Raw genomic sequence first — 25914 nt, 5'->3', positions numbered from 1 at the left:
GCCACCAAACCCAGATACTTATGCACATGCCAGCAAGATTCTGCTGAAGGGACCCTGATATAGAGGCCTCTTTTGAGGCTATGCCAGTGCCTGGCAAACACAGAAGTGGATGCTCACAGTCAGCTATTGGTTGGAACACAGGGCCCCCAATGGAGGAGCTAGAGAAAGTACCCAAGGAGCTGAAGGGGTCTGCAACCTTGTAGGTGGAACAACTATATGAACTAACCAGTACCCCTGAGCTCGTGTCTCTAGCTGCATATATAGCAGAAGATGGCCTAGTAGGCCATCATTGGGAAGAGAGGCCCCTTGGTCTTGCAAACTTTATATGACCCAGAACAGGGGAAGGCCAGGGCCAAGAAGTGGCCAAGAATGGGTGGGTAGGTGAGCAGGGGCAGGGGGAGGGTATAGGGAAGTTTTGGGATAGCATTTGAAATATAAATAAAGAAAATAATAAATAAATAAATAAATAAATAAAGGAGTTTTGTAAACCAGGCCTAATTGATGCATCTGTAATAAAAATTCTGCACCTAAAGCTCAAGGATCACTGAAAAAGAAGGAGCAGAAAGATTTTAACAGCCAGAGAGTTAGGGAGTTGCTATGAGATTGTATTGCCTAGGAATGTCAGAAGCTATACCTATAAAGTCTCGTTAACATGATTGCCTAAATATAAGCTGAACAAAGACTATGCTAGATTTGCTAAAGTGTGCAGAGAAAATGAAAGAAACCTCCAGCTTAGGAACTATGAGCATCTAAAGAATACTGAGAGTTGAAGAAATTATCTAAGCTATGGAAAAGCATGCCAACTGGTTATTCAGTATCAACTGCTCAGCTCTAAAATCATATGTAAGAGTGACATTATACAGATTAAGCAGGCTCCATTTATATAGAGTACATGTGTGTATAACAACAAATATTTGAACGTGACGGTGAATTTGAAAAGGAGCAAGAGGTTGGTGGGAGAAAAGATGGAAAACGGTGTAAATATAATCTCAAAATAATGATAAATTATTTTAACAGTATATTTGGCATGTAAAACTGTATCTATTTAATTTTGTTACTCTATTTTTACCTCTAATTATAAATTACAAATGTTAGTTAATAAAGAAATAAAGAGCTCCCCAGGTTTTAAACTTCCATATTCCTATATTTGTTTAGCAAATATAAAAGTAATTTGTCTAAAATAGCACTGCCAGTTAACTATCGATATTAATTCTGAAGACTAAAATTTGTTTGATATCTTTCATAACAATGAATGAGTTGCTATAAACAATCATAAGTATATGCTAAAAATTACAAGATATACTACATATCTGTTAAGCCATGATTTTGAAAGAGAGCCAGGAGGATTATCTATAAGTGTTTTAATTGAGAAAGATAAAAGTGTGTAATTATAGTACAAGCTCAAAAATTAAAGTCATTTTTAATAACATGAAAATCTAGAAACACCAAAATCTGATAAATATGTGGAACAATAACTTTCATTATTTACTATTGGAAACCCAACAAAAGCACAATCTTAGGAAGACAGGCTTATAGTTTCTTATGAGGTTAAACTGCAGATAGTACACAGTCAGGCAATCATAATCATAGAAACTCCCCTCTGGTAGCTGAAACGTACAAACAAACAAGTGCTGTCCAAAAAGAGTTCACATAATGTTGATTGATGATTCCCCAAATTAAAAGAACCAAGGCACATTGTTGTTGTCACTGCATGCATGAGAAAAAACTGTTCCAACCATTTAGTAGGATAGTATTTGGCAATAAAAATGAAATAAGATATCAAACAATGGAAATATATAAACAATTTGAAATTCATAATACTCTATGAAGAGAGCCATTCAAAAAACATTATACTGCCTTACATGGGTTATAACATTATGGAAGTCTATTAAAGGCGAAGCAATGGACAAAATAATAAAATGACAGAATTCTCCCAGAAAGTACTGTGTAAGCAGAGACATGTCAGGCAAAAGACAGCACAAGGCAATAAAAAGTATGTACAGAATATTATTTTGGCAGATACCTGACACCCTGAGTGGATAAAGCATCTCAAACACATGATGTGAAGGGTAGATCTTAGCAAAACCTAGAGAATGTAAAATTATAATGGTCCAATAGCTTGGGTATATTCCTTGAACTATCAGTTACAGTATCAGCCACACAAAGGCAAGATGTTCCTAACAGAAAAGCAATATAGATAGTGATATAAAGTGGGGATAACAGGACATAAGAAAACACTAGTCTTCAGATTGATTTCCAGATTTCCAAAAATTGGATGTGGATCTACCTTAAGATCCAGCTATACCACTCTTGGGCATATACACAAAAGATGCTCCGCCATGCCACAGAGGCATGTGTTCCACTATGTCCATAGAGGCCTTGTTTATGATAGCTAGAAGCTAGAAAAAAAACAGATGTTCCATAAGAGAAGAATGGATATAGAATATGTGGCTCATTTACACAATGAAATACTACTCAACTATTAAGAATGAGGACATCCTGAGTTTTTCAGGCAAATGGATGGAACTAGAAAATATCATCCTGAGTCAGGAAACTCAGAACCAAAAGAACATGCATGGTATATACTCACTAATAAGCAGTTATTAGCCCAAAAAACCAAACCAACCAACCAACCAACCAAACAAACAAACAAACCCCACAAAACTATACAGAATACCCAGGACACAATCCACAGAACTCAAGAAGGTTAACAATCTGAAGGGCACAATTGAGGATGCTTCAATTGCACTTGGGAGGGAGAAGAAAGCAATCACAGGGTGCAGAGGGAGGGAGGGACCTGTGAGGGAGAGGGGAGGAAGAGGAGAAAATGAGAACAGGCATTGGGAGGGGAAAACAACAGTGAGGGCCAGCAGAGTAAATGGAAACATGCAACCTCAGAAGGTGGGAGGTGGAGGTGGCTGACCTTTTAGGATGTACCAGAGATGTGGGAGGTGAGAGTCTCATCTCAAAGGCAAGGACCTTAGATGAAATGCTCAACAGTGGGGTGAGGGAACTTGTAGAGTTTACCTCCAGCAGAAAGACAGGGCATCGAAGGGAGGAATAGGGTTGCCATCCCACAGTCAACAAGTCTGACCCAGAATTTTTCCTGTCTAAAAGAACTGCAGGGACAAAAATGGAGAAGAGATGAGGGGAAGGAGGTTCAGTGACAGGCCCAACTTGGGTTCCATCTCAAGGGGAGGCTCCAAGGCCTGACACTATTACTGATGCAATGGTGAGCTTACAGACAGGAGCCTGGCCTGACTCCCCACAGATAACAAACACATGACAGACTGAAGTTGGGGTCCCCTGTGGTTGAATTAGGGAAAGGGTGGAAGAAATTGTGGAAGAAGGCAACAAGACCAGCAGTCTAAACTAACCTTCACCTGCCCCCCTGAGACACTGAGGCACCAATCAGGCAGCATACCATAGCTGGTACTAGGCCCCCGACACACAATCTTATTTTTCTTTACACCTAAAATTATTCTAAAATTTACCTATTTCTAAAGTAATTATATGTAAACATTCCTGGAACACATCTGACATGCTGAAAACAAATCTATTACATACGACTACTGTTAATTGCTGGACAATCTCAGTCTGTTTTTCTGTTTTAAAAATGTGAGAATTGGAACTTTCTTCCTATGCTTTGCATGGATATATGTGGAGATTGTGTGATAACACTTAAATCTACCCTAACCATATTGCGACTAATAAAAAGAGTACCATACTCAAATTCATTATCTTCTATTAGTCTAAGAAACTCTGTGCCCAAATCCTCTCATTCATATTTCATGTTATGAAGAATAGTATTCAAATATTAACTTGCATGACTCAAGGAAGAATTTAAATGAGCCCAAAACAACATGTTACAGAAAGCTCGTGCACATGTCTAAGGTCATAGACAAAGTCTGATATGTAATAAGAACAGCTGATCTCAGCTGCTTTTGGGCTAAAATGAAAGGAAATATTGAACATAGAAAAAAAATACCTGTTGAAATTTTAAAAATTGATATAAAATAAATCTCATCTGGAGAGACTGGTCAGTAGTGAAGAGCATTGGACCCTAATACAAAGGATGGATTTGATTCTCAGCATACACTTGATGGTTTGTAAACAATCCCAACTTTATTTCTCGGTGATCCAGTACCCTCTTCAGATACCTGCACTGACTGTAGTAATATGGTACAGAGACGTAGTTTTCATGAATACGTCAAAAATAAATAAATCTTTTAAAATGATAACATTGAAAGATAATCTCAGAGATTTAAATCATTTCATTGGAAAGTGCAACAATAAAATGCAAACACTTCTGCTTATGCTGTATATCTCAGTTCATTGCTCTGGACTTAGTAAGACAGAACCTTCTCACTTCCGTTTTATGTCTGATAATGGCCTGCTGTAGAGTGTCACCCACATCCCTACTCTACAAACTAGAAGGATAGCTCAAAAGAAAAGCATACATGCTGTACAATCATGTAACCTGAGTTTAAATCCCCAACATTCATTTAAAATGCTAGGTATCCTGAGTACTGGCAACTACTTTAGGGACAGCATCCTTTCCAGTAGTTTGGGGACCACATGAAGGCCAAGTTACACATCTACTTCATATGACTAGGGAGGCCTAGGTACAGTCAGTGTATGTTCTTTGGTAGTGATTCAGACTCTGAGAGTCCCAAAGGGAAGGGGTGGGGGAAGGAATGTGGGAGGGGGTGACTGTGACAAGGGTAGTGAATTAGATGTAAAATGAATAAGTAAATGATTAAATTAAGTTTAAAAATTGCTTGGTAAATTGTTCAAACTTGTCTGGCCAGACCTAGGGATGGGATTGAGAATAAGAGGATCAGTGATGCTTACTGGTTACTAGCCTAGGTCAAGGTTCAATGCAAGAGTTCCTATTAAGAGAATAAGGTGGAGAATAATAGACTAGGTGAGCTGATATGCTCCTTACACTTCTGACATATGGAGAGGAGGTTACATATGCATAATGCAGGCATACATGGGTATGCATATATTGCACACACACCAAGGCACACATGTTCATCACTCACACATACATATACACATACACTCTCATACACACACACACACACACACACACACACACACACACACTTACACAAACACACATTCTGAAAAGCTTTATTTCCATATCAGGTGAGTTGTATTTTCATTTATTTACTATTGAATTGAAAGCATGAATACATGAATATCTTACTCTTTTTATTCTAGGCAAAAATTGACCTACATACACATTTAAATGCAAATTTCACAATTTTATTCATTGATTATATTTAAGTTTAGCTCTTATCTTCAACCCTGTGTTTATTTAATATAACAGACTATGCCGTGGGAAAAAAATGTAAAGTTACCAAAACCTTCTTCATAATGTTTGAGGATGAATTTTCTGTAGGAGAATTCTCATTCATATCCTTGTCAATAAGTAATATTCTATTGTTTTTTATTGTCTTTGTTTTAATAATATATAGATCAGTGGATCTCAACCTTCTTAATGCTGCAACCCTTTAGTGTAGTTAATACAGTTAATCCAGTTACTCATGTGGTGATGCCCAGCTACAAAATTACTTTTGTTGCTACATCACTGGAATTCTGCTACTATTATGAATCATTGTGTAAATTTTTGGAGATGGAAGTTTATCAAATGAATCACAACGCTGAGAATCACTGATCTAGATAGATTCAAGATGTCCTACAACATACTAGATAGTTCTAATATCTATTCCTTTTAGGATATATACATATACAGATAAATGATATAAGCCTTGCATCAAGCCACCAAAGAGACTGCTTGTGTTTGTCTCATATAGTGTTGTTGAGTGTCAAAACAAGTTTTTCACTAAGTGATCGTCTTCAGGCTGCACTAGAGAAGGAGAGAGCAGGTTGCCTTCCTGGAAGAAAGGACACAGAAACAATTGTGTCCCAGAAACCATTGTGAGACCCAGAAACAATTGTGTCTGAAAGTGATATGAGGACCACCATTTTCTCCTAAAATCAGATGTTATAGCACATCTTGTTTATGCCTATGACAGTTCACAGTTACAAAAAGGAAAAAAAAATAAAAGAATATTTCAGAATTCAAAAATGCACTCCCACATGTAGTTTGACACTAATTCTACCATTTTATTTCCTGTTCTCCTGTACTTTTTAGTATACAGAATAGCTAATCCTCTCTCCTAGTTTCATTCTGTTTGCTCTTTCTCAGAGTACTTGAAAAACAGCGTTCAGGGAGAGCCATTGTCTTGGACACAGATATTTGAGAATAATGTGAAAATAAGTTTCTTAGGTTGTTTATAATGGTCTCTCCTCAACCTTTAAATTTCACTAAATGAGCATGGTTATATTTAAGTTATTAAAGGTTAAATATTTATATACATTAACAAGTTCAAAGAATGAGAAGCAGAGGAGACGTTTATTTTCCTTTGAAAATAGACTTTTTACAAACCTTAAAAGTTTCTGTTTTGTGGGTGGAACTAGAAAAATGTCTTAAGTATTCATGCCTTCCAAGCAAAATGAATGCAGCAAGAAGGCAGCATCACCTTGCTGTGCTTCACGGAATATAGCACAGGAAGAAAGAGCCCCCTAATGGTTCAGAGAGCTACAGAAACAGAGGCAAACATCCTTTCTCAATTTATGTTTCAGCATGGTTTAAACAAGTAATCAGGAGAGACATCTCATATTATGGGAGTTAATGAGAAGGTGAATAAAAGGTCAAATCGACTTCTCTCACAAACACAGAGAGAGGAGAGTAACTGAAGATGAACTGATTGAGTAAAATGTACATTTCAGACTCCAAATGACCCTTTAGGTGTCTCACTCCCAGGACACTAGTCTTCCTTGTTCTTGTTTGCAGAGAAAAAAATACAGAATGCAGGGGGCATGTTAATTAAATAGCTGGAAATTGAAGTGCTGATTTAATAAGAATTCTCTTGCACCAATGATTGACTATTTCCTGCTAACTATATGGGGCATCAAATATTCTAAAAGAAATTGCAAATTTATAAGAAATAATAGAAGAATAAAAGTAACATTGAGAGTGTTGAAAGAATGTGAGAGGTAAGGGATTATGATGTTCTTTCAAAAAGCTTTTAAAAGAAGAATGTACTTCTTATAGAAAAATCCTATAAATATTTACATGTACTCATACTAAAATTTAAATAAGCGCAGAAAAACGTACAATACAATTGAGGAGTAGTTTCTTTTATAGAATAATACAACATGACCTATAAAGAAGTAAGAAAACTGTAGTATAAAAGCAAATTTGTACATTGTAGGAAAATTATTAAGATATAATATTATTAAAATTAATCATTTACTTGAAACTAAGTTATGTTTTCTTAAAAGGTAAACCAAATAATTTGCATAAAATTTGCATAATACTACTCACAATTTTGACATACTCCCCAGAATACATAATTAACATAGGATGTTGATTGTAGTAATGGATTTAACAAATTTAAAACAAGCATTGAGGTTCTGTTATAGATAACTCTATTGCATCAATAAAAGTATATGCTAGCATGCCTTCAGTTCCAAGTTTGGTAATACATTCTTAGGCATAATATTCAAAAGAAAACATAAAAATTTGTTCAAGTGACTCAATTTAAAATAATAAACAGTACCCTATAGCTACATGATAGGTGGAGTAAGACAGAGAGATAGAGAGAAAGCAACAGAGAGACAGAGATAAGAGTGATAGAGTTATATAGCTTCTATCCAAGCCATATTTTATGTAATTTCTATTCACATCATTGTTATCCTCTTATGTATTGTTGTGACCAAGAGCATTATCCAAGCATCTAGAAGTCTAACTGAAACACATGTGATATAATGAAGAAATATGTTTTGCATATATGATTTTAAAAATAAATCTAAAATGTAATAAAAGCCACATATATAACAGTCAGAATATGTTAGGTTCTTAACTTCAAATATTGTATTCCCAAGAGGCTTGGAAATCTTGCAATTATTTAAAAAAATGGAATAACATACTCAGAAGTTTTGATCACATAACACATAGTGGTCTATTCTCTGATAAAAGGGTCAAGCCAGGGAACTTCACTCCAACGGAGAGTAAAACGCTCACCATATATTAGCTTTTCCTTGATCCAAAAGTAAATACCCTTACACGTTAATATCACATATCATTTTACTTCCCGCAAGCAAGAAATAGACCCCTTTCATCGCTACGTTATCTCCTTGTAGTTGATATTTTGACCCACACCCTAAGGTCAGTCATCTCTATCGATACTGCATTGCTCCAACCCTTATGTCTGTTCCATTCCAACAATTTCTTGAGAATTCATTTTCTAAAACCCTGCTCCCAGGAGAGAATTTCATCTTGGAAAGACCACATATTTTCACAGGCCCTTCGCCTGCACATACCATCTCTGACACTTTAAATATTAATGGATAGGACTGCAGATCAGCAGTGAACTCCAGAATGCCTAAGCAACTCAGGGATCAGATTGCATTCCCTTGCACAGGACTCTTCCAAGAACAAATAAAACATACACAGCCATAATATAAGGACAGTCTAATGTCACATTGTTGGGACACAGCTTGCTTACTCTGAAAAGTTAAAGCTGAACTGAGAAGATAGATGTGAGAAAGAATAAACAACCGAAAAGCCGACAGTAGCTTCTGTCTGCATCAAATTTAAACTTACAGTTCATGCAAGTACGGTCTTTCTTGACAGGTTTCCATTATTAAAGTTACTTAACAGCAAAGAAGGAATATTTCTGAACATGTTTGAACACTGTCACTAGAATGCCCTTACTATTTTAAGGATCGATTTGGCTTAATTCTCTTCCATATGTGGAGAATGTACTGAATAAACATGTCATGTGATGGTTGTATTAAAAAGTGCATGCACTTGTAAAAATCCTGGAAATATATTCATTTAAACATATGCCATTACACTTTATAGATTTGACTCTAATGCTCTTCTGCAAATTCAGTTTTGAAAGCAAGCTTAGCTACTATGTATCATACCATGGCTGTCTAAAAGGAAACACATGGAAAAAATGGTAATAATTTCCTTACCTGGAGCATGAAACTGTTCTCTTTGCAATGTAGAAAGGAAGAGGTGCTGAGTTAGGGCTTGATTTTTGTTTTCTCTTGAAGTCTGCTTTAATGCTGCACGAGTGTGTTGAGCTATTCCAAGGTGAAGTCTGTTATTTCTCGCTGGCTCTCAGAGCTGACATCCTTTTGTAAAAGAAAAAGCAGTCAGTAAGTTGTTGACTGAGGCAGCTGTGAAGCAGGATTACCCGGCACTAGCAGCAACAGAGCAGTTTCTCTCTCTCTCTCTCTCTCTCTCTCTCTCTCTCTCTCTCTCTCTCTCTCTCTCTGTGTGTGACTCAGCTCTAAGTCTTAGCTCCTGCTGCTGCTATGTAATCAATCTAGCCTGTCTGAAGCTAATAGTCCCCTATTTAACCAGCCAATCAATAGCAAGGATCCCACTGCTAGTCCCAGGAGCCTTTTCCAAGAGTGGTACAAACAATAAGAGTTTTGCCAGCAGTTTAGCCAAGTATTTTTCATTATTTTATCTCCCTTAGCGATAGGATTTGAGAGAACAGAGGCTCAAAGCAAGCTTAGTGTTATTACAGATTTTTGCATTTAAAACTTTAACCCTTCCTTTCCAACTGATAGAAATTTATTCTTATGCATATTCACCATTTCTTTCATTATTTGAGGCATGTTTCAGAATATTAATGAGTAAATATAATCTTCTGAATTCCAATATATACTATCAGTAGCACAGCTGCCTACAGTGGAATCTCCTAAGGGCTAGAAACAATGCCTCCAGCCACCTGTATCTCAGATCAGTAAAAGAACACCCAGTATGTTGAATGATGTGAGTTATCCATTTTGTTCTTGAGAAACTGTGATCAATATTTTTGTTTCTCATAAAAATGACAGATGATATTTGTAGATATTTTTGAAACAAGATGTGAGTCAGATGGCACTGTATAAAATATTTTTGAGAGCATAAATCTACAAATAGATCTCAGAGGGAATCAAACAGAACATCTCACACATAGTTCAAACCTTCAAGGTTAAGAAGATTTTCTTCTTAAAGTGACACATTCCTTGCTCAGCGGCTGTGACTGGCCATAATAAAGAAATACAAAATAAGCCTTTGGAGCACAGACTGTGCATTCATTTCCCACATGCTGCCAGAAAATGGGAGAAGATCGAAAGAAAATAAGACAAGAGAATATAGGCTCTAAGTTCAAACCAGTTCTTTCTCAGTTTCTAATACAAGAGCCACCACTTTTCTTACTGTTATCCTTTGTGATCAAGAAGGCCTTTAGTGACTTTTTACTTTCTTATAATCAACCACTACACATGTAAAGGAAATTGCAGAATACTTTACTATAATTCAGTTCCCAACAGGTATTAAATTCCAAACAGTAGTTTCTAACTTCAATGCAAGCAAATACAGATAAAGTGAGTGAAGAGCCTATAAGATATGTATGAATATATAGTTAGGCTTAATTAACATTCAAATTATAAAGTAATGTAAGTACTACCTGAAGAATGGTTTCTAGATTTACTTGACTCAATTCAGTGAAGAGTAGGCCCATTCTTGGCTTCCAAAATTTGCTTTTACTAACAAGTAATGAACTAGGGTAATAAAAGGCATCCTTTGTGACCTTGGTAATTTTGTTGTATTCTCCTCTAATTAATCAGACTGGAGCTTATAGGCTGGTGTGTAGTAATGAATTATCAAGTTATCAAATACAATGGAGAAAGATCTCCTTCATTAAGAAGTAATTTATAGAGCAACAAGAAGCCAAAGAAGAGATGATTACTCCTCATAACAGAAGAAAAATCCCTTCATACATAGTACAGGATTTTAAAAAGAAGAAAAAGAGCATAAACGTCAACATTCCTTCTCCCAATGTTTAGAAAATATTTTACAAGTGGAAGAACATATGATAGGGAAGTAATAACAGAAGCAAAATGAGAAGGTCAGAGGTGTAGTATCAGGGAGGGTATTTAGTAGAAGAACGCCAGATGTAACATTTAGAACAAAGGAGAGAGAAAGGAAAAGGAGGGAAAGGATGGAATATGTGGAGTAATTCCAATGCTCAGCTAAGAGTGATTGGGGAACTGGCTTGATTTTCAAACGATCTTAGAACACAGCTCAACAGGGATCTTGGCAAAACAAAATGATTTGTTGCACCTGCTTGAGTGAAAGACATGAAAACAGACTGTTTACCAGGTGTACCAAATGGCACAACCTCTTACCCTGGAATGTGTTTGAGCAGACTTGAAATAATACTGGAAAGTCTAAAGAAACACTGTAGATGGCTTTGCCACTGGAAGAAATTTCACATTTCCCTATGTCAATCAGAATCTGAAATAAAATGGATGGTAAATGTTACATGCACACGTATTTTATGTTTCTTTATCAACATGTATTTCAAAGTAATTATATTTAGTTTCACTCTGCCTCTCTCTTTTGTTGTTATCCTCATTTTCTACTCTATTATTAGCTGAATGATAGAAGCAAACAATTATCTTCCGATGAGTTTTATAAAAATTATATTTCTTTTAAAAAACTGATTAAGCGATATAGTAGTTGCTTGAAATATATTTATTTAATGCAAAATGCGTGAATAATGACTGTTTAGAGTAAAGAGATGATCATGGCACGATAGTTTCTGAGGGAAATGGTACACAAGGTTTCTAGTTGTCACCTAGGAACTACAGGTTTCAATGTCACTGGGGATGGAATACTCTCGTAATCAGCTTTAGTCCTGCAGCGACCAGGCTGGCCCTGCTCAAAGTGACTATGTATTGTGTAAAACGGTGTAAAGCTGGAGGCTCCCAGTGTCTGCGTTTTATGAAGCAGAATTTGGCTGTATTTTTAGTGCAAATGCAGAGGCATGCTGACTCCCAATCGTGTCGTCATTTAGAAACAGCCAGTCTCTAGTGCCAAACATGAGGAACTCAGACTTATTCCTAAAGATAAGAAAAAAAAAAAAAAAAAAAAAAACGAATGAACATGTCAAGTATACTGGGAGCATTGAAGCGCATAAGCCTAGTAACTTCATAAGAGAGGGAATGTCCAGCTCCCTACAGAGAACCTGGGGAGAAGTTTTTATTTCAACATCCTCCTAAAGCGGTTCACAGCGTCTGTCCCTCTCATTTGGAACGGATGTGCACATACCAAACCCTGCCCCCCTTCCCCCCACCCCACAATTAAAAATAAAATAAATCCTTAAAAATAAAACAAACACATCAAGAGGAGAAGATCTGAGTTCTAACTTAGCATGCAGAGTGACAAAGATGGAAGAACCAGGTGTGGGCTGCATTAGAGGAAAGGTAGCTAGCCAGCACTGTGGGGAGATTGCTCTGCCACCTTATCTCCCTATTCAGCTTGAGTATGAAGCCAACTACAGGGAAAAGGGTCCTGACTGTCCCCAGGCCTTCAATCCATCTTCTTTCCCAAGGATTGGTATGACCCACTAAAATGCCTGTGTCCCTTTATTGAGTTATTCATCTAGATCCATTCTGTATCTCACTTCTGAGATGCTGTCCACCCTGTTCCTCCCACGCTTTTCTCAGTCAGGCTCACAGTTGAAACAGGCAAGCCTACAACTCAGTTCCAAATGCCCCTAGCATCTCAACACTGGGTTTTTACTAGCTGATCCAATCACCATGAGTAACTCTTTGTGTCTATATCAGCTCTCTGCCTCTGCTACCTTAAGGACTGAAGTCTGAATGCTCTTTGACATTTTTGAAGTCACTCTGTAACATGTATGTATATTCATATGTGTATATTTAATTTATATCATGTATGTATATTCATATGTGTATATTTAATTTATATACATATATGTGTATGTTAATTCTTAAATACAAAATATATTTCAGAATTTAAACAATTACATCAAGTATAGTATGTTGTTTGAGCATTAATACTAGTAACTATGACTGCAGTAAAATATTAGCATAATACATTAAGCAATAAAAATTGTTTTTAGAGCCATTGTATATGTTTGCTAGACTAGATTTCAAGTGAAATAAACTGTAACAATGCAGTAACATGCATATGAAGAAATTAAAGTAGGAGACCAATAGAAAAAAGAATGTTCCTTACTTTTATATACTTCTAAGGGCAAGGGTCTCTGAGTCTGTGAGATTAATAGCTGAGCGAACAAATTAGTTTATTATGTTGAAATTTATTACATGGTGGCCATGAAGGATGTAAAGTCCACTCTTTTTTTTAGATTCTTATTTTTCTCCATAAATAATTTTAAAATAGACAAAGAAAGAACTCAAAGCCAATTGAGTGGAGTCTAAGAATCAAACTTGTACTCTTGCTTAGTCTAGATACTAAAGAAGGATAAGAAAATAAGAGGGAACAGGAACTTTATACTTTCTGCATGAGAAATAAAATGTAATTAGGCTCATTAGTAACAATGTAAAAGTAACTGTTGTGGTTTAAAGAATAATGGCTCCAAAAGCTCATTTGTTGTAATGTTAAATAACTAGGGAATGGCACTTTGAAAGGATTAGAAGGATTATTGAGTATGGCCTTGGTGAAGGAAGTGTGTCACTGTGGGTGGCTTTTGAAATGTTAAAACATCATTCTTGTCTTCTTCTCCTCCTGCACCTGACTATAGGTCAAGATGTCATTCTCAACTACTGCTCCAGAGCCTGTCTGAAGGCCACCATGCTTCTCAAACTGCTATCTTCATCTTGTGCTCTGAAAGTTTCTTTGATAAGTGTGGTCCTAGCCATAATGTTCTTTCAAAGCAATAGAGCAATGTTTAAGACAAATTGCTGCAGGGACTTGGGGGTATACAAGTGCAAATTCCATTAATCAGAGTTAGTTTTCCTGTTTGTTCATTTCAGCTCTCATCTTGGGCTGCTCCCCCTTATTAGAAAATATTGTTTCATTTTAAAAGTTGGATCTAAATTCAGGTATGTCCTTTTAGTTTGTCAGAACATGGAAATACTGTTTAGATCTATACATCAATACAATATTATACTTCCCTATCTATGGAAAAATACAGATAGCACCAGTGAAGTAAATGGTTGCAGAAGGAATTTCTTACTCTTTGTATCCCTGCCTGAGTTCACTTTTCACAAGGGATGTAGCATATTTAAGATCCTATGCCAACATTCTTCACAAGTGTTTATCTTCAGGAATCAGATGCTAACATAAGAAATATAATTTAGATCATGTGGATACTTCATTCCTCCTTAGAATAAGGAACAAAATACCCATGAAAGCATATAGGTACAGAGACAAAATTTAGAGCTAAGAGGAAAGGATGGACATCACCCCATCCAGTGATCTATCCCATCATCAGCCACCAAACCCAGATACTATTGCACATACCAGCAAGATTCTGCTGAAGGGACCCTGATATCATGACCTCTTGTGAGGCTATGCCAGTGCCTGGCAAACACAGAAGTAGATGCTCACAGTCAGCTATTGGATGGAACACAGGGCCCCCAATGGAGGAGCTAGAGAAAGTACCCAAGGAGCTGAAGATGGCTGCAACCCTGTAGGTGGAACAACAATATGAACTAACCAGTACCCCCTGAGCTCGTGTCTCTAGCTGCATATGTAGCAGAAGATGTGGCCTAGTCAGCCATCATTGGGAAGAGAGTCCCCTTGGTCTTGCAAACTTTATATAACCCAGCACAGGGGAAGGCCAGAACCAAGAAGTGGGAGTGGGTGGGTAGGGGAGCAGGGGCAGGGGGAGGGTATAGGGAACTTTTGGGATAGCATTTGAAATGTAAATAAAGAAAATAGCTAATAAAAAATGTAAAAATAAAATAAAATAAAATAAAAATAAAATTAAAAAAAAGAAAAAAAAAGAAATATAATTTAGATATTGATTTGGTGCTTGCTGTAATGATTGACTTAATTTTGTCAATTCATGACAAGCTCGTGGCATCTAAGAAAAAGGAAACTCAATTGAGAAAAAAAAGTCTGCACATGATTGGCCTTTGTGTAAGTATGTGGATATTTTCTTGATTAATTATTAATGTAAAGAACCCACATCAGTGTGGGCAGTACCATCCCTGGACAGCTGACCCAAGGAAGCAACTGAACAAGCCATGGAGAGTGGGTTAAGAAACAACTCCTGCATGGCCTTGACTTTAGCTCCTGCCTCTGGATTCCTAACGTGGGTTCCTGCCCTAACTTTTCTTCCTGAAAAGGGCAAGCTAAAGTAAACCCTTTGCCATATTGCTTTTGATGATTTTCTTTATTACAACAATAGAAAGCAAACGAAGGTGCGTTTGTAAAGGAGAAAGTACAAAGATTAAAATCAATGGCTTTGATTCTGGGAGAGTAGCAGAAATGGAAACACTACAAATCTGTACTCCCAAAATCACTTACACAATGGTCAAAAATTGCAAGTGAAAACACTGATCACGTAATGGTTTTAGACATTTCAAGTCTATTGATAGTATATGACTTCTAGCAAAATATTGGATGGTAAATTTCATTTGATCCACTTAAAAATCCTGCCACAGTCAAAACTCTGATTGCACAACCATTAGCGAGGCGGCAGACAGATATTCATATGTTACTGGAACAGCTTATACATAGCCTGTGCCACCAACGCTGAGAAAGAAATTATCTTCAATGACTTAAATATCTGTCCCCTGATTTCTGATGTGTCCTCAAAGAGGAACATTTTTTTAAGTCTTTGGACAGTAATTCTGCATATTTCTGTACTTTTTCCATGTGCATCCTTTTGAGTCAAGTGACTGTGAGGAGATTACATTGTGTAATGCCTTCTAAATCTACAGTTATATTATCTTCATATGAGAACTAGATGTTGAAGATATCAATCACGGGAAAACATGTAAACAGGTGAAAACAGAAAAATCTTCAAACACAAGGCAGACAGTAGGTTTGAAATGATTTTATATTACCTCATGTGTACTTGTCTGTTGGCACACAATAGTGTATGTTTAAAACACAACCCCCAAAAAGAAGCTGACTGTAATTTCAGACTTGCAAAATTATTAGATTTAAATGCTTAGGTTTAGAAAAATGGACAAACAAATTTAAAAAGCAGTAATAGATATTAAAAACCATAGCATTATGACCCATTTAAAAGAAAAATAAATGTTAAAACCAGTCTATGTTCAAGAGAGAGTACAGATCCAATAAACAAATAAGTAAGACAAATTTCCTGAAGCCCTAAAGATAATAGAAGACATAGGCAGCATATGTTTGAAAACATGTAAATGTACAGAAAGAGTTAGTAAGAAACTTAAAATAATCCAAATGAAATAAACAATACCAATCATAGGAGAAAAGATGTAGAGGCTCTGGCAGACCAAACAAAGAAATAATTAATTAGAAGATAAGACAAGTAAAATTATTGAGAATGAAAACAACAAAAAAAATTTTTTAAAGAAGTGAAATGAGGGGAATGGTACAGGAGAAAATAACATGACACACACACAACATAAAGAGTTTTAAAAATACACCACAAATAACTTTCTTATATTTTTACAGGTTTGATGAAAGACATGGCCGTAAACCTCATGCTTGACTTCACTATAACTATCCAACTTGGTAGGCCAGGGAACCTACAAAAGACTAAGGCTTTAGACCCAAGACAAGTACAGTCAAGAAGGCAATGTAGATTTGAGTAGAACAAATAAAGCCAGTGATTAAAAGGAAGACAAAAATCAATGTAGTAATAATTTGCTCTTTAATAAAATCATCAAACTTGGCAAGAACTACATTGAGTAAGAAGGAAAAATAGGATACTTAAAAAAATAAAGTTTTCCTAATAGGACACCATGAGAAATGAGGCAAGTAAGCAGAGGATATTAAATGACCTCTTCCTGGAAACTCAATTCTACCTAGACCATAGAGCAAGGAGAAACTGCTAAAGATAAATGTGACAAGTAAAGCAACTGGGAATGGGATTATGCATGAACACCAAATCTACAAAACCATTGAGTCCATAAAGGTTACATGTCATTCAAACAATGCCTAACAATCTGTCTTCATTTTTTTATTAAAAAAAACCCAAAACAAACAAAAAATAAAAACCACCAACAGCTTACAGAATCAAATGGAAATACCCTAACTCATTCCATAAGACAAGGCTGAGATTAAACCAGAAAGGGTTACTACAAGGAAATCTAGCAACAGAATGGTCCATATTGACTTTTGTGTAAGATTATTTTCAACACGATATTTGGAAAATAAATTAGGCAGCATTTTACCATGATCATATAGTGAGACCCAACTGAATTTATTTGCAGAAAGTGTGAAGATATTTAAACATATAAAAACTGATAACTATCATTTCTATATTAGCATAACTAAAGAAAGAGGCAATTATATATTCAATTCCTGAATGATAAAGAATGCATTCAACAAAGAGTAAGCAAGAAAAGTGAATAAACTATACTACATATAAAATACAGTGCATGTACTAAAAGTCGGACAGTACTACCTTAAAGGCAAGAGAAAGAGAAGGTGAATGTTATCTTTATTTTGCCTTTAATTCAAACCATTAAATTTTAATAAAATTATAATTTTTTTACCAATAACAGATTTCTGGGATACAAAGTATTTGATTATGAAAACAATACTTCCAAAAGAATTATAGAAAATTAAAGGGATACTTCAATAAATGTTTCACAGAAATGATTTCAATTGAAATTGTACCACCTCCATTTATATATGCAATACAGCACTGGAAACTTTAACCAGTAAAGGAAAGCACTCAAAAAGTAAATACCACCTAAATAATGATTAAATATATTATTTCTAATTCTATACTATACATTTATATATTCTAGAAAACATATTAAAATTAGGAAGCAAATGTATTTATCCATTATTATTATCATTATTATTATTATTATTAGTAGTAGTAGTATTTGTATTCATGAATGTGTATATGAACATGCCACAACACACAGATGTGGAGGTCAAATGGTGACTGAGAGAGGCAGGATGAATTTGCTATGCATCAGTGTCTAGTGCTTCCATCTCCAAGATTGCTGAATTCCCTGAAATGGGCACAGCAACCATGACATCTGAATGAATAAAAGGAGTAACAGAATGTAATATTTTTGCAAATAAATTAGGGCCATATATTTTTTTCACAAGTATGATACTGACATGTAGAAAGTGGCTGTGATAGAAAATATTGTGTACATGAAAAGGACATACTGAGTCTCTTTAGTCTGTGTGCTAATTAAAAAGCAACAACTAATCTACATGGTCAAACTAATAAAATCAAACAGAAGAAAAATAATTTGAGAAGAGAAAGCAGATTCCAGTATCTGGATGGGAAGGTCAGACTTGTAAAGAAGAAAGATAGGCAAGTGATGACATGTTTTAGAAAAGATCAACCATTTTATACAGTGAAAGTATAGTAATAGCATTTTTATAAATTGAGCAAAGACATAAGTATTATGGAGAAATTGTTATTATTTCAAATAATTCAAAATTATCGTTGTACATCTTATAGTATATACTGTATGTACATTTGACATTTAACAGTATAAGTAGAACTTTTCAGGCATTTTTTTTCCAAAATAATGGAAAACCCAAAGTGTTTTAATTACAAAAGCCTTTCATGTGTTTAATTATTAATATGCAATTACTATGATGGTTATGCAGAAATCTGATAATAATGCAAAAGATCAAAACTGCAAGCTTACATATGATATTTTGAAAAGGCGAGCAGAAAATGTAATCAAAATAAAATGGGGTTACATCAGGAATAGTTCTGTGGCAGAGGCTGCTGGCTGCGCCTGCAGGGATTGGAGTTTGGTACCTAATACCCATTTTGGGCAGGTAACGGATACCTTTTACTCCAGACCTAGGACATATTCAGGTCTCTATAGGCTTTTGAACTTATGTTCACATAACTACACATAGAAACACACTCAGGCAAACTGTTTCTTTAATAAAAATAAATCTTAAAATATAAATTAATAAAAATTGAAAATGAGCTAGCAGTTACAGCAAATATCTTTAATCCCAACACAACCAAAGGAGATGCAGGTAGTTCTGGACATGTTCAAGGACTGCCTGCTATGCATAGCAACTGGCAGCTCAGTTAAGGAGTGAACCCTGTTTCAAAACTAAAGGAACAAGTGAGCAAAAATTAAATAATATAAAAGTAAAATGAGAGAATGTAGTTGAGACTAGTGTTAAGCTCATAGGTTTTTAATGAAGATAATGTCACTGAAGTAAAAATTAAACTTAAGTTACAAAGTAGCATAATAAAGCACAAGGAGACAGGCACTCAGCAAAATAAATAGAAATGATAAAACTGGTAAGGAAAATTTTATATTTTAATTTTTATATTGTCTAAGCCCTGGCTAATAGGTCAAAATATCATGAAAAGAGTTAAGACACCAAAAACCGACATAACATCAAATTTATTGATACACTGTCTTAATTCTAGATCAGTTTAGTAATGCTGAACACTTGGAGTATAGGGTGAAATATGAGTTGTTAATCTCTGAGTCTTGGTAATTTAATGGAAATAGAATATCAAGTGATAGCCAAGAAAACTGGAACCACTCAGAATTTGCGACTTGTGGGAAAATCATTGTCTTTTATAGTCTTAAGGGGAAAACTCAAACCAGACTTTTAAAACGGAAATCTCAGTGTTTCATAATAGCTCCCTATGACTTTTTGGCCAGGTTCAGCTCCCATGATAATTGAGGATATTGCTATTATTCTTTGTGCTCATCAGAACTAGATTGCAAGCTTCTTCCTGAAAAGACCACAGTTTTGGATAGAAAACACACACACACACACACACACACACACACACACACACACACACACACGCCAAGTTGAAATATCCCCCGAGACCTAACCCTTACTGTCCCAGAGTGTGATGTACGGAATGATTGAGAAGATTCTATATCTCTAGTCTTATTGTATTTTGTCCATTTTTGCTACATACAATTCCAACATGCCAGCCAGGATATACACAACAATGACATTATAACTTAATTCTTTGGGGAGTGACAAGTGGTTTCTTACTGTGTCTCAGGTTTAGTGCATGATCGCCTGGCACCATACACATCATCAAGGCTTATGGCTGATGTGTCATAGGCCCTAGGGGAAGGTAACTATTCATATATTGGTAAGTGGACATGTAGACTCTCAGCTTTATACAGGTATATCTTTTTTTTTTATTTTAAAAAATTATTAGAAATTTTCTTTATTTACATTTCAATTGTTATCCTCTTTCCTCTTTTCCTCTCCAAAAATACCCTATTCCCTTCCCATCCCTCCCCCCTGCTCCCCAATCAACCCATTCCCTCTTCCTGGCCCTGGCATTCTCCTATACTGGGGCATAGAGCCGTCATAGGACCAAGGGCCTCTCCTTCCACTGATGACCGACAAGGCCATCCTCTGTTACATATACAACTGAAGCCATGAGTTCCTCCATGTGTACTCTTTGGTTCGTGGTTTAGTCCCAGGGAGCTTTGAGGGTGCTGGTTGGTTCATATTGTTGTTCCTCCTATGGGGAGGCAAACCCCTTCAGCTCCTTGGGTCCTTTCTCTAGCTCCTTCATTGGGGACCCTGTGTTCAGTCCAATGGTTGGCTGAGAGCATCCACCNCTGTATTTGTTAGGCACTGGCAGAGCCTCTCAGGAGATAGCTTTATTATGGACTAATGCTATTTTCAGCATTGATCCATACAGCTAGGGTGTGTGTGTGTGTGTGTGTGTGTGTGTGTGTGTGTGTGTGTATGTGTGTGTATATGATATTAATGCAGAAACTCATAACAGGTAAATGTGCTGTGAATAAATGGTTACTGAGTCCTCTGCCTGAATCAAAAATCTACAACACATACATTGTCAATGGGAATATTATGCCAAAATAATGATAAGAGAATATTAAGGAACACACACACACATACAAACACATACAAAGAGTGGGGATAGAAAGAGGCAGAAGAAGCAAAGGTTAAGGATTAGAGAAAGGAAGAGAATGAGACAGAATTATTGGAATCATAAGACAGGTAAATATAACTACAATGTACTTTACACATTCATGAAAATGACAAAAAATTAATAAAATTCTTCAAGCCACTTAAAAATACTCAAGTCTAAAATTACAAATAATGATTATAAGAAGGAAATGAAATATTTAAGTATTAAGGATTTATCTTTAGTTACAGAAATAGAAAATAGGTCACACAAATAACCTTAATGCATAAACTCTTTAGACTCTTATCTGATTTAGGTTTAAAGAGAGGCTGGTATCAAATACAGAACATAGCAGAAATCTATGGCTTGTAGAATAGCATTAAGTTTCGTGTTACTGAAATATCATAGCCTTGTCTCTTTTTAGATCTTTTCTTCACATAGCCGGTTTCCAGTTCCTACACAGAGAGAAGGCAGAGGGAGAAAAGCCATGTGCATCTGAGAGGCTGATGGTGGGAAGAGGAGTAGTGGCATTAGACCAGATTCCTCCAGACAGAAGAGAAATGTATACAGATGCTGCGTCTACCACTTGCTTTCAATGCAGCAAAGCTTCCTGCTATTGATTTGAGAGTTTTGCAGCAAATTCCATCTACTGCACAGCTTCAGATACATTTGCCTGTGATCTGTGTTGTCACTGAATTACTTTAACAGATACTTCTTGCCCTGGCCAGACAAGCTACTGAAAGAAATAGCTTGCTGTTATCAAGGATCAATGTATAGTATCCCATACAGACATTAGAAACATCATAGAATTCAGCAGCAATTGCATATCTAAGGTAATAGTGTTTATTGACTGGTGATATTTTATTAAAAGGATTTACCATGTTATCTTACAGAAAAGTTGATAATCTTGCCCCCAAAGATATATTTACCCAGATGTTTTACTGTACTTTGATTTCTGGATGAGATTATAGTAATTCTAGAATAATCAGAGCTTAGAAAGTTTTATGGCATTTAGATATACTCTATACTATATACTTTAGATATACTTTAGCTTGCCATTGCCATTTATGTATGAATTATACATATGAAGGGGAAGATAGAACAGCTTTCAATGGTAAAAGTGAGACTAGAGGCTCAAAGTGGTAGTTTGAAGATGTGAGAGAAATGAGAATAAGAGAGAGAAAAAAATCAATATTCTCACAGATAAGAGAGAGCAGCAGTATAGTGAGCACCTCTGTCTATCAAACGGAAAGGAAAACAATAAATCCAGCCTGGATTTCATGAAGAATTATTTTAAGTTGCTGGCAACATCGCCTGAGGAGAAAGACACTCTTAGATAACACCAAGGCAAGCTTGTTGTAGCTTCAGAACTTATGGACACCTCCATCAAGGACCACGCCTAAAGGGAAAATAACTGTGAGATATATACATATGTACAGGTATGCATGGAGATGGGCAGATATGTGCAAACACACAGATACATACGTGCATACATAAATGAAAATGGATTAAATCATTATGTTGTGTAAACACTTCATTTCCAAGGAAGAAAAACTAGAAAGCAACTAAAAGTAGGGATCTTTCTTAAATTTAGGACCTAAGAGATGTATTCAACTTGCTTGCATGAATCAAAGGAGGATAGTGTAAGGTCATAGAAGTACGAAGATTATCTGTGAAAAGTATGAGATAAAACCAGTCTTGCTTAAAAAGCTGCCTGTAATGAACACGGTGATCCTGCCAAAGTGTTTGCTGAGGGGAAAGATGCCCACTCTATGAATCAACTCCAGAACATCAAAACTTGCTGTCACTCTGAACTTGACATTTCATTAGTGAAGAATGTTAATGAAGGTTCAACTTGTTCTAATCATAAACGGCACCACTGGTCTAAGGATTACAATTGAGGTATATGTGGAGAACCAGACCAGACACACTTTGAGAACTAGAATAAGCAAGCTGATACAGAAGTCAAGGAAAACAATAATTGACATGTTACTAAAATCTTAATGGAACATAGAATATCATGAAAGTACACAAGAAATATGAGGTATATTTGATTGCCACATTTACAATTAAATCGACAGGTGAAAAACCGAAAGTAAAATTATCCACTACAAATTTGATTCATATCTGCCAAAATATTTGGCATGTATATGTCATTGGAAAAGACAGTGAAGTTTTATTTCTGTAAGGGGAAATAATGCAATTTAAAATAAGAATATTTTCAAAGCAATCTTTACACTTCAATAATTTCATCTCTGAAGAGCAAAATAATTCAAAACAGAAGATATACAGAAATATTTTTGCTAGAACCAGAATATAAGATTGCCTTCGCTGTTGTTAAATTGTTATGCAAATCAATTATTACCATTTATCATTAGACATTTATTCAAAATAAATATTAGATGGCATTGAAAACCATTAACAATTATGTCCAGTTATGTATCCTCTGGATATATATTTATTACCAAAAAGTTTAGGCTTTCTGCAATTAAGGAAAAAAAAATATGTATGCATTTTCAATGTTACCTATGGCCACTGATATAATTGGCTTTATTTCTATTCAAGTTATTATCATATGGCGCTAGTATTTCAGTTAAATTTCATCAGTCCACATGCAATCCTATCTCTGATTACCTAACCATTGAAGTCTGTTTCTAATTGCGTCACTAAGTGTCCCACATTGTAAAGATAATCCTAAATTCATATAACATTGCTTCTGGGAGAAGCTGAGGGAACTACTCTGACCCAATTTTATGCTCTTCATAATTTTTTTTTAAATGTCTTTTCTTACTTCACAAGTCATTGCCCTATCTTTTCTTGACAGAAACTGGTACAGAGAACAGCGGGAGTCATTTAGCTCCACTTTAAACATACTCATTTTTAAGAGCTGTTGCAGGGACAGAGAAATCAGGGGAGATGAAGGAGAGAGTTATAAGTTTCTCTAGTGGTGGATCTGAGGGAAGACAGTGAGAGAAAGAGACAGAAAGGGGTATTTCAGTTACATCAATAGATTCATAATCCACTTCCCTTTCAGTAAACTAGATTGCCCAAGTCTCTGTCGGAATTGTTTCATCTCCTTTGCAATCTTCCTTTCACAGGATCTTCATATATCGAAACATAAGACATGACTTGTAAAGCAGAAGACAGTTAGAGGGGATGGAAATGGACATATTATTTCTTCACATGGGTGTACCTTAGGTTGTCATCTTGGACAGGTTAACTGAGCAGTCATGAGTCTATGTCTCAGAAACAATCGAGTTAATTCTCTCTGGGTTCTAGCTAGTGGGCTCCCTTCTGCATTACTTCCATATGAGACCATTACTAGCTTCTGCTGTGCAGAATCCTGACCGCCTGGCTGTGCTTGCCTCTTCAATTACTCGTACACTTTGGGAAATAATCTGTTTAAAAATCAAAATTTCCTGATATCACTATGTTTTCTCTTTAGGGTGGGTGTCATGGATCATATGTGTTCTAATTTTAAACAGTACTACCTCTAATTGATAAAAAGCAAGCATTTAAAAAATATTAGTAAACTATTCCAGTTCTGTGAATGATCCAACAACAAAAACAAACAAAATATTCCTGCAAATTGCTTTTCATACTCACTGGTAATTTGTCAACTTTGAAGTTTAGTATTTGCAATCTTCCTTGTGATTCATATTTTGGGTATCATAAATTTTTCCATATATGTCATCCTTCATATGTTTTCTTGTAATTTTTGATTTGACAAATATTTATATATTGTCAAAATTTGTAAAAAAAATATTGACATATAAGTGCACGCATAAATGACTTATTCCTTGTTTTTTTCCTTACTGGAAGGTGATTGAACAACAAATGACTCGGTAAAGTGATGGATATTTGTGGGAGCTCTGTATATATTTGGAACATGTTCTAGAAAGAGAATAAGGAACTTCTGTTTCTCCATTTTGCATGTCATGATGTAATGTTGCCTGCTCTAATGCATGCTCCCCAGTCTCATCTGAGGGCTTCACCAGGGGCAAAGATCTGTGGCTGCTTGAGTTTCTCTGTACGTGATCTCAGGTAATCAGTTACGTCAAGACACATATGACCAAGAAATGGAGTAGATCTACTCCCATTTAAACTACAACTTCCTGTCAGAATGTGAGTTTCTGTACAGAAACTGTTGCTTGATCTTTCTTTTAAATCATATTTTATAATATCTTTCTTCCTTGTTGAATAATTGCCATCGTGACTGAAATGGAATCTCCTACTTCACAATTGGCTTGTGTCATATGTAAGCTAGACTCTTGCATTAATTTGATTAGCTGTGTAGTATTTTACATTTCTGTATCTATGTGGTATTTTTAAATTTTTAAAAAATATTTTATTAGATATTTTCTTCATTTACATTTCAAATGCTATCCTGAATGTCCCCTATACCCTCCCCCCCTCCCTGCTCCACTGCCCACTCACTCCCACTTCTTGGCCCTGGCGTTCCCCTGTATGGGGCATATAAAGTTTGCAAGATCAAGGGGCCTCTCTTCCCAACTATGGCTTACTACGTCATCTTCTGCTATATATGCAGCTAGAGACACAAGCTCTGGGGGGTACTGATTAGTTCATATTGTTTTTCCACCTATAGGGTTGCAGAGCCCTTCAGTTCCTTGGGTAATTTCTCTAGCTCCTCCAATGGGGTCTCTGTGTTCTATCCTATAGATGACTGTGGGCATCCACTTCTATATTTGCCACACACTGGCAGAGCCTCATAAGAGACAGCTATATCAGTGTGCTTTCAGCAAGTGCTTGCTGGCATATGCAATATGTGTGTGTTTGGTGGCTGATTATGGGATGGACCCCTGGGTGGGACAGTCTCTAGGTTGTCCATCCTTTCATCTTAGCTCCAAACTCTGTCTCTGCAAATTCTTCCATGGGTATTTTATTCCCTATTTTGGGGAGGAATGAAGTATCCAAGTGTTGGTCTTCCTTCTTGATTTTCTTGTGTTTTGGAGATTGTATC

General features: G+C 35.9%; 1 protein-coding gene across 3 annotated transcripts in view; it reads right to left on the bottom strand.

Annotated features, from left to right (window-relative positions):
- Positions 1–9398, bottom strand: part of Cdh18 (cadherin 18) — an 834629-nt gene extending 825231 nt beyond the window's left edge. For 2 of the 3 annotated variants that reach the window (XM_029544026.1, XM_029544030.1), the window contains exons 1-2: positions 9375–9398; positions 9061–9222 (exon numbers count right to left, since the gene is read on the bottom strand). The gene's annotated coding sequence lies outside the window, so the exon portion shown is untranslated. Of the gene's footprint in view, positions 1–9060; positions 9269–9374 lie in introns of those variants that run through there. The other variant, XM_029544027.1, reaches the window with a different exon arrangement.
- Positions 9399–25914: the final 16516 nt, after the last annotated feature.

This window comes from Mus pahari, chromosome 11 (genome assembly GCF_900095145.1).
Source record: "Mus pahari chromosome 11, PAHARI_EIJ_v1.1, whole genome shotgun sequence".
In the NCBI taxonomy this organism is placed as follows: Eukaryota; Metazoa; Chordata; class Mammalia; order Rodentia; family Muridae; genus Mus; species Mus pahari.
This window is presented reverse-complemented; position numbering and strand designations above follow the sequence as displayed.